Below are 13,626 nucleotides of genomic sequence, written 5' to 3' on the forward strand. Positions count from 1 at the left end.
CTAAATCATGTGAATAGATGGGGAGGAAAGGAGAAAATAGGAAAATAAAATTGTGAGAAAGAGTTAATCATAAAGGGAAGTATAAGAGAAGGTAGAAAAATAGAGAGGAACCTGACAAAAGTTTGCAAAAAACTCCCCCACAGCTCCCTAGTATCTACAGAAATGCATCTGTTCCTTCCCAGCAAGAGCGCCTGCCACAATGCTAGATATATATAAAGTTCTCAAATTTTTGAAATTGTTGAACTGAGCCAAACTGAATTCCATTTCATTGAATTGATCGTCTCTGTGGCTAGCAAAGTCTCCCGGACTATAACATTCTCGGTAGAGGTTTGATGCCTGTCTGATGAGGATGTTGAAAAGGTGAGTCATACGTCAGCCAATGCCTTTTGGAATGACCCCTGATGTCACTTAGACCTCTGTGAGTCTGTGTTTCTATGACAATTTAATCAGATTTGATCGAACTTAATTCCCTCAAGCTCTCAAATTTTAGGCTCAGAAATAACCTGAGTCTGCATTTGCAAATCCTATTGTAGCTTGCTCTGCCCCAGATCTAATCAATTACTCCCATGTTCAATCTCCAATCATTCTTTTGGGTTTAACAGTGGGGGGAAGCAGCAACCCATCAGATTCTCTGGTCTTGTGCCTTTCCTGAGATGCTATTAGCCAATTTTCAGTTCACTTTTCAGTTCCTTTCATTTCCCTCAAATGCATTTCCTTCTTTTACTCAACCAATAATTATTTATTGAAAACTACTGTTTATCCTGCCTATATCTTTGGAACTATATAGAATACAGAACATGCCCTCCAAGGTACCTAAAGTTTAGCTGAAGAGGCAAAACTGCCACATGTTTAGTAATTTTCTTTTTTTTTAAATGTTTTTATAGGGGCAGATAATTTAGGTTTATTTATTTTATTTTTTTAAACAGAGGGACTGGGAATTAAACCCAGGATCTCACGCATGCTGGGAATGCACTGTACCACTGAGCTGTACCCTCTCCCCTAGTAATTTTCAAAATGAGCTCAGTTGATAATCAAGGACTAATTGCATGTCCAGGGTGAAAATGCTATAGGATTTCAGAAGGAAGAAATATAGCTTTCAGTTAGGACAGCCTGGATGGGGGGGGTATTTTTAATTTTTATTTATTTTTTATTTTTTATATAATTTTAAAGGTTACTTTCCATTTACAGTTGTTATAAAATATTAGCTATATTCCCCATGGAGGAAGGGAATTTTAAATTGGGCATTTAAACATGGGAAAGACAAATATTAACTGGGGAAGAAAGAAGTCTATCCTGAGCTTGAAGAATAAGAAAAAAACAGGAATTAGAGCAGGACATTACATGCAAAGGCCTGAGTGGGATGGAGCACAGAGGCAGTCCATGCTGAGAGACATGGACGATAAAGCTGAAGGATTTAGCACAGAATAACTGCGTTGCTGAAAGCTGCCATCCACAGCATCTTCAGTCCTTGACGCTGTAATCCAGCCACAATAACACTGGGGGTTATTTACGATAGGAAGAAAATGTTTTGTAGTCATCAGCCCTTGAAGGCTCATTCCAGCTATTTCACACACTCTGCACCATCCCAGGAATGAAGCATGTGCTGGCAGCACTGAGCATTATTTGCAAGAAGGTCAGCAGAGAAGATAGGGTGGGAGGTGGAGGCTTGAGTGAGAAAGACAGATGTAGGTGGAAGGCTGAGGTGACAGACTGTGAGAAAGTTGAAGAGGAGGCATACCTGAGATACAAGCATTAGGAAGCAGAGACAAGCTCAAAATTCCTTGCAACTCGCTATCTGTGGCACTGAGTCATTTCAGCACCCTCGGGACTGGACAGCACTTCCTCCAAGCATGTCTTCCTATTGGCCACTCGGAGTCTGTATGTGGTATCTTGTTCCAATTCTGCCTAGGATTCACCTTTTCCTTCTTCATTCCTGTCACCATTTTACCAATCACAGCCACTTACCAACCTTCAGTGGGCTACTTCACGGATTTCTGACACCTCCTCGGAGATGCCAGCATTTACCACCCCAAGGAAAATCTGTCCACCAGGATGGAATCAAATAGGTTACCCATCTTATCTTTGTTTCCAGGCAGACAAAACTATATTTGGAAGTTAGTGAATCTAAATTGCTATCCATAGTCAACATAAATTCTCATTAACTGGAAGCATTCTTTGTGCCAGGCACTATACCAATCTACACACTGCATGTGCTGTATTTCATTTGGTTCTCTCAACATTCCTTGTTGAGAGCATGGATTTTCAACCCCACTTTACAAAGAGGAACCTGGAGGTTATAGACACTATGTAATTCATCCAAGGCTACACCACTACTAAACATCAGAACCAGGATTTTAACCTGGTTCAAGTGATTTCCAAGGCCATGTTAGTGTGGACCACAGAATTTTAGGCAAAACATTATTTTTAAAATTAATCTCAACAGTTATATTTTTCTTTTAATTTGCACATGTTAATTTGGTGAGTTCCTGGAGTCCTCTGTATTCAGCTCCTACGAGGTACCTCTTCCTGCTTTCTTTGGATATCAAAGACAACGGCTTATCTATGACAAAAAGACCATATGCAGTTTCTTGCACATGGTAGGTATTCTAGTAAATGAATTAATAAATGAATGCCTACACACATGCATGAATGAGTTAACAGTAGACATTTATAAATAAGTAAGATTTGAAAGTGTAATAAAGAGAGAAGATATTCAAAGTGGGATAAGATAAAGTTTCTATTTTCCCTTCACAGAGAAAACAGTTCAAATATAGACACCAAATCCATCCGGGTCCTACTTTTTGACCTTCCACTAATACAGCAGATTAAACACTCACTCCTGGCTCTCCTATCAATCTAAGCCCATTGTCACAGACCCAATAACTATTCCTACTCCCGCACTCTTGCCTGCTTCAAACTACAGAGGCTTAATAAGCCAGACACTCTCTTTCCCAGTCACCTTGTGGTTAGAGGTGACCATGTGACCTACTTCTGGCCAATGAGCTTCCAGGAGAAGTTAGCTACCTGGCTTCTGGGAAAGATATTTGTTCACAGACTAAAAGAACTGTACCACCCAATTTATTATTTAAAAAAAGAATAAATATCCTTATCACTTAAGGTACCTTGCCAGAGTTTTCTGTTACTTATAACTGGGCAAATGTAATACAGTTGACCCTTGAACAACATTGGTTTAAATTGTGCAGGTCCACTTACACATGAATTTTTTCCCCCAATAAACATGTACTACAATACTACATGATCTGTGCTTGATTGAATCCACGGATACAGAACCACAGGTACGGAGGGCTGACTATAAAGTTATACTTGAATTTTCAGCTGTGTGGAGGGTAGGCACCTCAACCCCCGCATTGTTCAAAAATAAACTGTATGCTCATCTAATAATTCCAATTAATTCAGTAGATTGTGTTTTTAAGCCCCTTCTAGAACTAAGCCCTTCTCCCTTCAAACCTTCCATTAAATTTGCCGCCCTTGCCGTGTTCTTACTCTTTCCTCTGTCTTTACCCCTTGGGAAATTGTTGGTCTTTCCTCTATTTTACATTCTGTGTGTCTTGATTGATTCTATTTCAGAATAGAGAAGGAAGGTGATTAGAGTTCTTCCATGCTTTGCAAACATTGTCTCATGTGAATCTTTACAATCACACTTCCAGGTAAGTACTTTAACCCTATTTTGCAAAGTGAAAAACTAGGGGTAATTGACTTAGGGTATACAATTTGTAAAAGTGATGAAACCAGGTTGCCTTAACCTGGTTAACTGCAAAAGCCATGCTCTTTCTACCTCATTCTCTCCCACATACCCTCACTTACATGTAAATTGGTTCCTTTGGGCTTATGCTATTTGAACAATCTACACAACCCACACATGCACCTCCATTTCTCTACCTGTGTTTGTATAATTTACATTCAGCACTTGTTTATCAGCATCTGTGGGGAGAGAGCAATTATACTGACATTCCAAACATAATGCATGTTTGGCTCAGAAACTCACAAGGTAACTTGTTTTTAAAGCAGATTTTCCTTCGAATCATATTTTCCTCAAGCTAACACTAAGAGAAATTTGAACTTCCTAAATACTCAGCTGGTGATGGCAGGGTAAAAAAGCCCAAGCTGAGAAAAGTGACCACCTGGGAGGATTAGAAATGAAAGTAGGTTGAAAAGTAATGCCCATGTGCACAGTGGGAAGTTGGCCACTCCACAATGTCCTCAGACTCTGCATTAGTGAACCAGGGCTGCCATAACAAAATGCCACAAACTGAGTGGCTTAAACAACAGAGATTTATTTTCTCACAGTTTTGGAAGCTAGATGTCTAAAATCCAGGCGCCATCAGAGTTGGCTTCTGGTGAAGCCTTCCTGGATTGTAGACAGCTGCCTTCTTGCTGTGTCCTCACATGGCCTCTTCTGTGTCTGCTACACAGAGAGAAGGAGAGAGAAAGAGATCTGGTGTCTCTTCCTCTTCTTATAAAGCATCATTCTTGTTGGATTAGGACCCTGCTTTTATGATTTCATTTAACCTTATGTACCTCCCTAATGACACTGTCTCCAAATACAGTCACACTGAGGGTTAAGGCATCAATATATAATTTTGGAGGGCACACAATTCAGTCCGTAGAGACCCTGGACTTGGAAATTAACACAAGTCAAAAGAAGATGAAGAAACAAGTAGCAGCTACATTTTCCTGAGCATCTGCCATGTGCCCTAGGACACACTTTCACGAGTAATATGTTATTTAATTGTCAGAGCAAGTGCAGAAGTCACATACCCTTGCCTTTCTATCTCCTTTTTTTTATTATTATGGTAAAATATACATAACAAAATTTACCATTTTAATCATTGTAAGTGTATAACCACCACCACTGTCCATTCCCAGAACTTTTTCATCATCCCAAGCAGAAACTCTGTATTTATCAAACAATAATGCCCATTCTCCCTTTTCCAAGTTCATACTAACTTCTATTCTACATTCTATATCTATAAATTTGTCCAGTCTAGATACCTCATATAAGGAGGGTTATATAATATTTGTCCTTTTGTGTCTGGCTTATTTCACTTAACATAAACCTCTCAAGTTTCATTCATGCTGTATTGTATACCAGAATTTCAATTTTTCTGACTGAATAATATTCCACTGTATCTAGATACTGCATTTTGCTTATCCATTCATCTGTTTGTGGATATTTCAGGTGTTTTTAACCATTTAGTTACCATGAATAAGACTGCTGGGTGGGGGAGGGTATAGCTAAAATGGTAGAATGTGTGCTTAGCATGCATGAGGTCCTGGGTTCAATCCCCAATACCTGCTCTAAAAAAATTTTTTTAATAAATAAATAAATAAAAACCTAAAAAATAAAGATGACTGCTAGGGACATTGGTGAGCAAGTACCTATTTGAGTCCCTGTGTTATGGGTTGAATTATGTCCTCCTCAAAACTCATATGTTGAAATTCTGACTTCCAGTACTTCAAAATATTACTGTATTTTGAGATAAGGACTTTAAGGAGGTGGTTAAGATAAAGGAAGTTCATGTGGATGGGCCCTAATCCAACATGACTGATCCTTATAAGAGGAGGAGATTAAGATACAGATACACACAGAGAGAAAAAACCATGTGAGGACACAGAGAGAAGGCAAGCCAAAGAGAGACCTCAGAAGAAACCAAAATCACCAACCCCCGATCTTGGACGGCTAGTCCCCAGAACTAGCAAATGCCTGTTGTTTAAGAGTCACAGTCTGCAGTAATTTGTTCTGGCAGCCTAGCAAATGAGTACACCCTACTTTCAATTATTTTAGGTATAGAGCTAGAAGTGGAACTACCATATGATCTAATTAATCATGTGATTCTATATTTAACTTTCTGAGGAACCAGCATGCTGTTTGCCACAGCTGCTGCACCATTTCACATTCCCAACAGCAATGCTCCAAGGTTCCAAGTCCTCCATGCCCTTACCAACACTTGTTATTCTCTGGAGTCTTTGTACAGTAGTCATCCAAATGGATATGAGAGTCCTCTTCTTTTAAAGGGTCAAATAAGTTGTTATTTCTCAGTCGGACTCAGGTCTGTCAGACACAAGTCTCTGCTCCTGTCTATATTTGTAGCCTCTGTCACTCTTCTCTCTTTGGGAAAGGGGAAGAGGAACCTGCCTGCTGTGAGCCACATCTGGGCCCCTCTGGAGTCTGTTAGAGGCTATGGAAAGATCCCTTATTAAAGACCCATCTGCTCCTTCCAAAGTAAAGGAGAGCCATGTCATTTTGTGGTAATGAACCACACATGCACAAGGACGCATTTGCAAGCATATTCATGGCGCACTCTGATAACGAAACTCTGCAAACTACTTACGTGTTCGCCAACAGGTAAATTATAAATAAATATAAATATATGCAGGAACAGGTGAATTAACTGTTGTGTACTAATAAGCTGGAACACTATACAGTAAAATTGTAGTGAAAGTGAATGAACTATAGCTACATTATTGTCCGGGGAATTCCTTAAGGTATGATACTGAGGGCAAAACAGCAAATTGCAAAATAACGTGCAAAGTATGACACCAGACAACCTGAGACTGAATGATAGTTCTGTCACTTTCTAGCTGTAGGGGTTAACCTCAGTTTTTTCATCTATAAAATGGGAATACTAATAGTACCTAATTTGGTATTGAGGAACTAAACAGACCTACTACATGTTAAACCCTTAAAACAGTGCTTGGCACACATAAACACTCAATAAATACTAGTTACTATTATTATTTATGGATTTATACCTGTAATAAAATATAGAAATATAGACTTGCTAAGAAAAACTATCCAAAACCTGGAAATAATGGGAAAAGATGAGTGGCATGTCCTTTCAATGTCATACTGAGGCATTGCCTAACAGGATGACCCAAGATTTATTTGGGGAAATAAACCTGGTTTGACTCACTGTTTACTATTGATCAAAAGTTCCAGACTTAGTGAAGTTATGTGTTAACTAATAGATTTTTTGGTCCAGTAGAAATGCAAATAATATCTATCTTATAGAAAAAAATAGCCCCAAAGTATACAGTTTATTGCCATATACCACAAGACACTTGGGTATCTAACCAATCTTTCTCTAACTTTCTTTTATTAAGTTAATGAAGTTTCTTTTATTAATTTTATCAAGTTTATTGCCTAAAGATACTCATCCCCTCAAATGCACTTTGAACTAGCCTTAACATCTTACTGTTTTCCTCACTGATAAGCTGGATAAACTATTTGATATGTGTTTCTTTTATATCTGCATGAGAGTCACAGTTTAATTTTTTTTTTGAAAATTATGTTTTCATAGATTAAAGAATACAAGCCACATTTATGATAATGGTTGTCTCTGAGAAGGGAGAGGCATTGGACTGGGGTAGAATGCATGAGAATTTCAATGACCTTTAATATGTTATTTCTCTGATTAAAATAAAAGATCTGAAGGATACATAGCAAAAACATTAACACTTATTAAATCAAAGCGGTGGACATGTGGTCTTATATTAGTCTCTATTTTCAACTAAAAAAAAAATTTTTCCAAAAAGTGGGTGGGTAAAGTACCGAAGCATCTTTTTAGGGCAAGATAGAAAGTTCTATGTACTCATTAATCCCAAATTAATGACGACACACTGTTCAAGAGGATAAAGGCATTGCCTAAAGATTGGGAGACTGGAACCCAGGAGACATGGGTTAAAGCTTTGAGTCCAAAACTAATTAGCTGCATGACACTGGGTACGTCAATTCCTATCTCTGAATATCAGTTATGTTTCCTCTAAGACAAGTACTGAAAAAGTATGATGCATACAACTCTACTTATGAACTTTAAACTATAAACTAAGTGAAAAGAATTGCAAGAAAGTTGTGATTTTTCTCTGATGATTCAGTGCTCTTTAAATAGTAATGTTAATATGCACTCCTATGTTTATTGCAGCAGCATCACAATAGCCAAGATACAGAAACAACCTGAATGCCCGTCACCGATGAACGGATAAAGAAGATGTTATATATATTCTTCAGCCATGAGAAAGAAGGACATCCTGCCATTTGCAACAAGGATGGACCTTGAGATCATTATGTTAAGTGAGAGAAGTAACACAGAGAGAGACAAACACAGTGTGATCTCACTTATATGTGGAATCTAATAGAACCAAACTCATAAAAACAGAGAGTAAAATGGTGGTTACCAGCGATTAGGTGAACGGTTAAGGGTACAAACTTGCATCAAATAGTAAGTAAGTCCTAGAGATCTAATAACACACAATATAGTGACTATAGACAACAATATTGTATTATTGTCATCAAACTTGCTAAGAGACTAGATCTTAATTATTCCAGCCACTGAATTGAAATGATAGTTATGTGACAAGGTAGAGCTGATAATTATCACTACACCGACAATCATATTACAATACGTAAAAGATTCAAATTAGTATGTTGTACACCTTAAATTGACACAACGTTACATAACAAATATAATTCAATTTTAAAATAAAATTATTATTAACAGGTTCAAACATGTACAAAGCAGACAGGATGATAAATTAATTCCTATGTGCCTAGCAACCAACTTCAACCTCTCCTCCTATGCAGACCTTTTTTACTATTTTTAATGTAAGTTAACATATTTTATAATGTATTTTAATATAATTTTTTTAATTGCAAGAATAATACAGGAATTCTAAATTCCCTTTAGAATCACCAATTCTTTATATTTTTGACCCATTTTATATGTATGTACATAATATAAACAGAAAATATTCATGTATATAATTTTTTCCAAACCATTTAGCAGTAAATACTTCAATGAGCAGAACTAAAAATAGATCACTCTCTTTTATCAAAACTGGGACATTTAGGGACAGACTGGGAGTTCGAAATTTGTAGATACTGACAGGCATATGTAGAATAAATAAACAAGATTACACTGTATAGCACAGGGAAATATATACAAGATCTTGTGGTAGCTCACAGATAAAAAGAATGTGACAATGAATATATGTATGTTCATGTATAATTGAAAAATTGTGCTCTGCATTGGAAATTGATGTAACATTGTAAATTGACTATAACTCAATTTTTTAAAATGTTAAAAAAAAAAAAAACCTGGGACATTTTACAGTGATATAGTTGTGTTATCCAACTGACAATTTATATTCACATCTTGTCAATTCTCCCCAGAATGTCTTTTATATTTTCCCCATCCAGATAATTTTAAAGAAAATCCCAACGTCCTATCATTTCCTGCTACTCTTTTTAATGTCCAGATATGTCTTGTTTTTAATGTTGTTTCCTCTGCTTTGCTGGTGCCCTAAGCATGCTCCTGGTCTTCCCATTGGGTAATCCAGTCCTGACTCAGAGCACCGCTGTACCATCTCTTCTCAGCTGAGAGCCCACTGGGCTAGACGCTCTGCAGTTGTCGCCAGCTCAAACAATCCTGCTTCACAGAACCACAACCACCCCCGCTCCAGTAGCCTCAGCTGAGCCCAGCGTGACGCAGTCTCAGGAGAGCAGAGTCAGCTGACAAATGGGTAGAGAAGAAGCCTTCCCCCCACCCAAAAAGGACAGTCAGAAGGGTGAAAAGGGGGGAAAAGGCCACAACTGGGAGATGATCATTGTCTGTTTTGGCTCTTGGTTAAAAATTCCCTTGTTTCCAACTTAAGCCCATCTGCGTTTCCTATGCTTAGAAGTTAGCTTCATTTCTAAAAATACATTTTTTAATTGCTAACATAAATAAACTACCCATTCTGTTAACAAGGCCCCCAGCACCTCCTTAGATGATTCCCTGGTGGCTGAAGCCAGGAAAGCTTCCCAGAGAGGGTCAGGCTCCAGAATGCCTGCCCCGTGTGCCCCCACCTCCTCTCAGTGCTCCACCACAGCTGGGACCCACAAACAAAAGGACAAGGAAACCAGCCCGAGCCTGACCTAGCCCTAGACCCATGCTCCACACAGCTTAGTGTCACCGACTTGTCGTACCAGTCTTAGAGGCCAGGACAGGTCATCAATGTCCAGAAAAGGCCCCCTAGGTCCTTTAGTCAGAAAAGCTGGGTAAACTGTCCTCCAGGGTCCTGCAAGCTCTCAAGGGGGCAAGATGACTTCTCTTCAACCAGACTTCAGATTCCAGGGAGGAGAGAGGAGGGCTCCTACCTGATCCTGTTGTCTCCCTGCTGGCAAGAATGGAACCATAAGCTCCAATTCCTCAAGGAGACCCTAACCTCCCTCTGCCTCGAGACCAAAGCAAGTGACTAAAATCTGTAGGGGATAATATCTTCTTCTCTGAGACCTCAACCTTCCAGAATCCCAGAAGAGGAAATGGGGTAGAAGGAGCATTTCAAGGACCTTCCCAGAGCTCTGAGCCTCCAAAGCCCCCTGGGATCATGAGGGCATGGAGCTAGCCTTATAAACTCTGGCAGGACCAGGATACGTCCGTATCTTCAGTCCTCAGTGCCACATTCTGTTTGCCTGAGCTCTGTGCCTTGTCGTCAGATCTAGATGTGTGGCCACCCTAGAAACAGCCCGAGGGAGGAGAACAGAAACATACAAGCTGAAGTGAGAGTGGGTCTCAGAATTGCCCCAGGTGCCTGGTGGACAGGATCTTGAGACCCCATTGGAGGTGTGTCAGGCGGGGAAGCACCATCTGCTAAGGTTGGTATTTGTCTATCAGAAATTCTACCAAGTTGCACCAGAACAGAAACCTGAGATCACCTGTTCTTTTCTCCTTCCTCTCCCCCAAAATCTGCACCCATCCCATCCCTACTCTGTCAGCCTTTAAGCATTTCCTGAGATCCCACTGCATTCAGGGGTCCTGGGCAATTTTTTCCAGCTCCCCATCCACTATGTGTTCATAATCTAACTTGTAATGTGCATCGACTGTCTACCCTGTTTCCACACGCATGCTAAGTACATGGACACACACTGTCTTCCAGTCCTCACAGAAACCAAGGAAACTGAAGCTCAAAGAAGTTGAGTAACTCTACCAGGTTTCCTGACTCTTTGCAACGCACTTTTTGCCCAGTAAATCTTTATGGAGGAGATTAATTCCCACTTCCAGGCTGTTGCACTTCCCCATCTCCTGCGCAGAACCCCACCTCCCTCATTTTTCAAGGCTCAGCCCCATTCCTCCTCTTTCTGAAGCCCTCTCAAGTTCCCTCCAGTGGGGACCACTGCAGAGTGGCACCACCCAACTTCACTCCTGTGTTACGGGAGTGAGTTTGTCTCTCAACACAGTTTCAAGATCCTACATGGCTGAAGCCATGCTTTATGCTACTTTGAATAGTAGTCACCTAAATATTTTGAACAACTGTAATTGTTTCAATACTTTTGAACAACCACAATTGTTCAAACACTTTTGGGTAACAGCAGTTGTTCAAATATTTGCTATTCTGTTGATACAAAACTTGGAACGGCCTCTGCTTTCAGAAGTGTGATAGGGAAACCAAACAACCCAGTGGGGGAAAGATTTGGAAACATTGACAAAGCCCTGTTAAACAATTCTAAATACATCTGTGTCAGGAAAATTCAACTGCCAGATTACAACAGCAAACAAAAGGGAATTAAGTTACCTAAGGGAAGACTGGCTAGAAGGGCTGAGGGATGGCTCTGCAGGATTTATGGGAAAAATCTGGAGGTACTTCACTACCTGAGAACCTCAGAGTACTTCTGCAAGGCTGTTGGTCAAGGTCACCACAGTTGAGAATTATTGGTGGATGTTTCTCTGAAAGACTTGGTCTTCTGGGAACGGGGACAGGAGGAGAAGATTAGGAGGGAACACTGTCTGTCTAGACCATGAAAGATAGAGGGGAAGCTGGGGAGGTACACAAGAAACCTCATTTACTGGAAAGCAGGATCAAGGCGCTCAGCCTACATACAATGCTGGATGTGACCGTGTGTGTGTGTGGTTGTGTGTCTAGGGAAATGGGCGATCATCCTATGAGAGAAAAATGAAAATATTAATATTTATGGTGTATCAGAGCCTTGTGGGCATTTGGATTGGGACAAAAGTAAAACCCTAAACTAAGAAAGTTAGAACAGCAAGAGGAACTCTTCCTTTTCTAACTTTCTTAGAGTAAACATGAAAAATATCTGGGGCACCTGGGTGGAGAAACTGGGCTACAGAGCAGGAAGCTGACTCTGCTAGCTTAAAGGCTTCAAGGCTGAATCATGTGATAGAATTTCACCACACCCACCAGGACCCTGACTTCCAGCGTTGCATATTTTGACCTTTACAATAAACAGAGGTCGGTCGGTAAAGGGCATGGGGTGGTCCAGTGAATTCTCCCACAGTCACGTAATCACAAGACCAGCTCTGGGAGGAAGGAGAGGCAGCAGGCAGAAGGCAGCATCCTAACTGACTAGTTCTTCTAAGGCCACAGGCTTCCAACTGGGGTTGTGTATCTGTGAGGACAAGTGAAGACTTTTCAAAGAGTTCATATGCTTAAGGGAACCAATTTCCAGAACCATATCTGCTTTTCCATAAAACCAGTACCCTTGCAAAGGCACCATGGGGAGCGCTGCACTCCTTTCCCATCTTCCCTGTCACAACTGCCCTCCTCCCACTTTGGAAAAGAAATGCATGCTTCTAACCCATCCTTAATCTTAGGATAAGGCATTTCACCAGCATGCAAACTTCCAGGATACAAAGAGATAATTTCAAAAATAACAGTTGAAAAGGCAAATGACTTTAATGACTGCATATGTATAAAAAACATTTTGAAGTCAGATGGAAATCTTTAAACAAAATGAAGGGAGGATATTTTCAAATTGGCAGACGACGGAAGATTAAAAATAACTTTTGATCATACACCACTACGGGACTCTTGGCATTCACTAAGAAGGAGTTCATTGAATTAAATTACGTTACTGTCAGTAACAAAATTCCTTATATTCTCACCTATTCGTTTACCTTAACCGGGTTTCTCAATACTTCCTACTTCATGCACAAAATATTTGCCAGATTACTGCTATGACTGGCCAAGGTACTTAAATAGACCCCTGTGAGCTGGACAGACTCTTAAAATTGCCTGTTACAAGCAGGTATGGAGTACCCTTCTTCTAGGCACACTCCCACGAATGCTTTGTGTGCTGTGTGGGGCTACACAGGCACAAAAATCCACACCTGGGCAGGAAGTTCAGGGCAGATGCACTCACTCACTGCCAGTTGTCAGGACCAGGCGTGACTTCAGATACCTTCCATGCCAAACCTTGACTTTGCCAGTGAGAGATCAGAAGCCCGGAGAGGAAGACTGCCCAGGGTAAGAGAGCCAATAGGCAACAACGCAGGACTAGAGAGCGGGTCCCCATGCTGTCAGTCCGGTGTTCTTCTGCCATACGCTGCACCTGTTACAACAGGTGGAGACACAGGTGAGGTTGTCCTGTGTTCTTCTGCGATGTGACAACACATTTCCTCCTTGTCGTCTATGCTGCCTGCTTGGCATGGATGAAGGGGTTTTCCCAGGACTGATTATAGGATGTAGCCCAAACTCTCAATGAAGAGAGATATGAGGAGCCGAAGAGAGAGGGCAGTGTGGGGAAGAAAGTAAGGCCTCTGGGCATTTCCAGTCCTCGTGTGGAAAAACATCTTGGAGGACAGTCAAGGAAGGAAACAGGAAAACACCACG

This window comes from Camelus dromedarius, chromosome 12, assembly GCF_036321535.1.
Source record: "Camelus dromedarius isolate mCamDro1 chromosome 12, mCamDro1.pat, whole genome shotgun sequence".
In the NCBI taxonomy this organism is placed as follows: Eukaryota; Metazoa; Chordata; class Mammalia; order Artiodactyla; family Camelidae; genus Camelus; species Camelus dromedarius.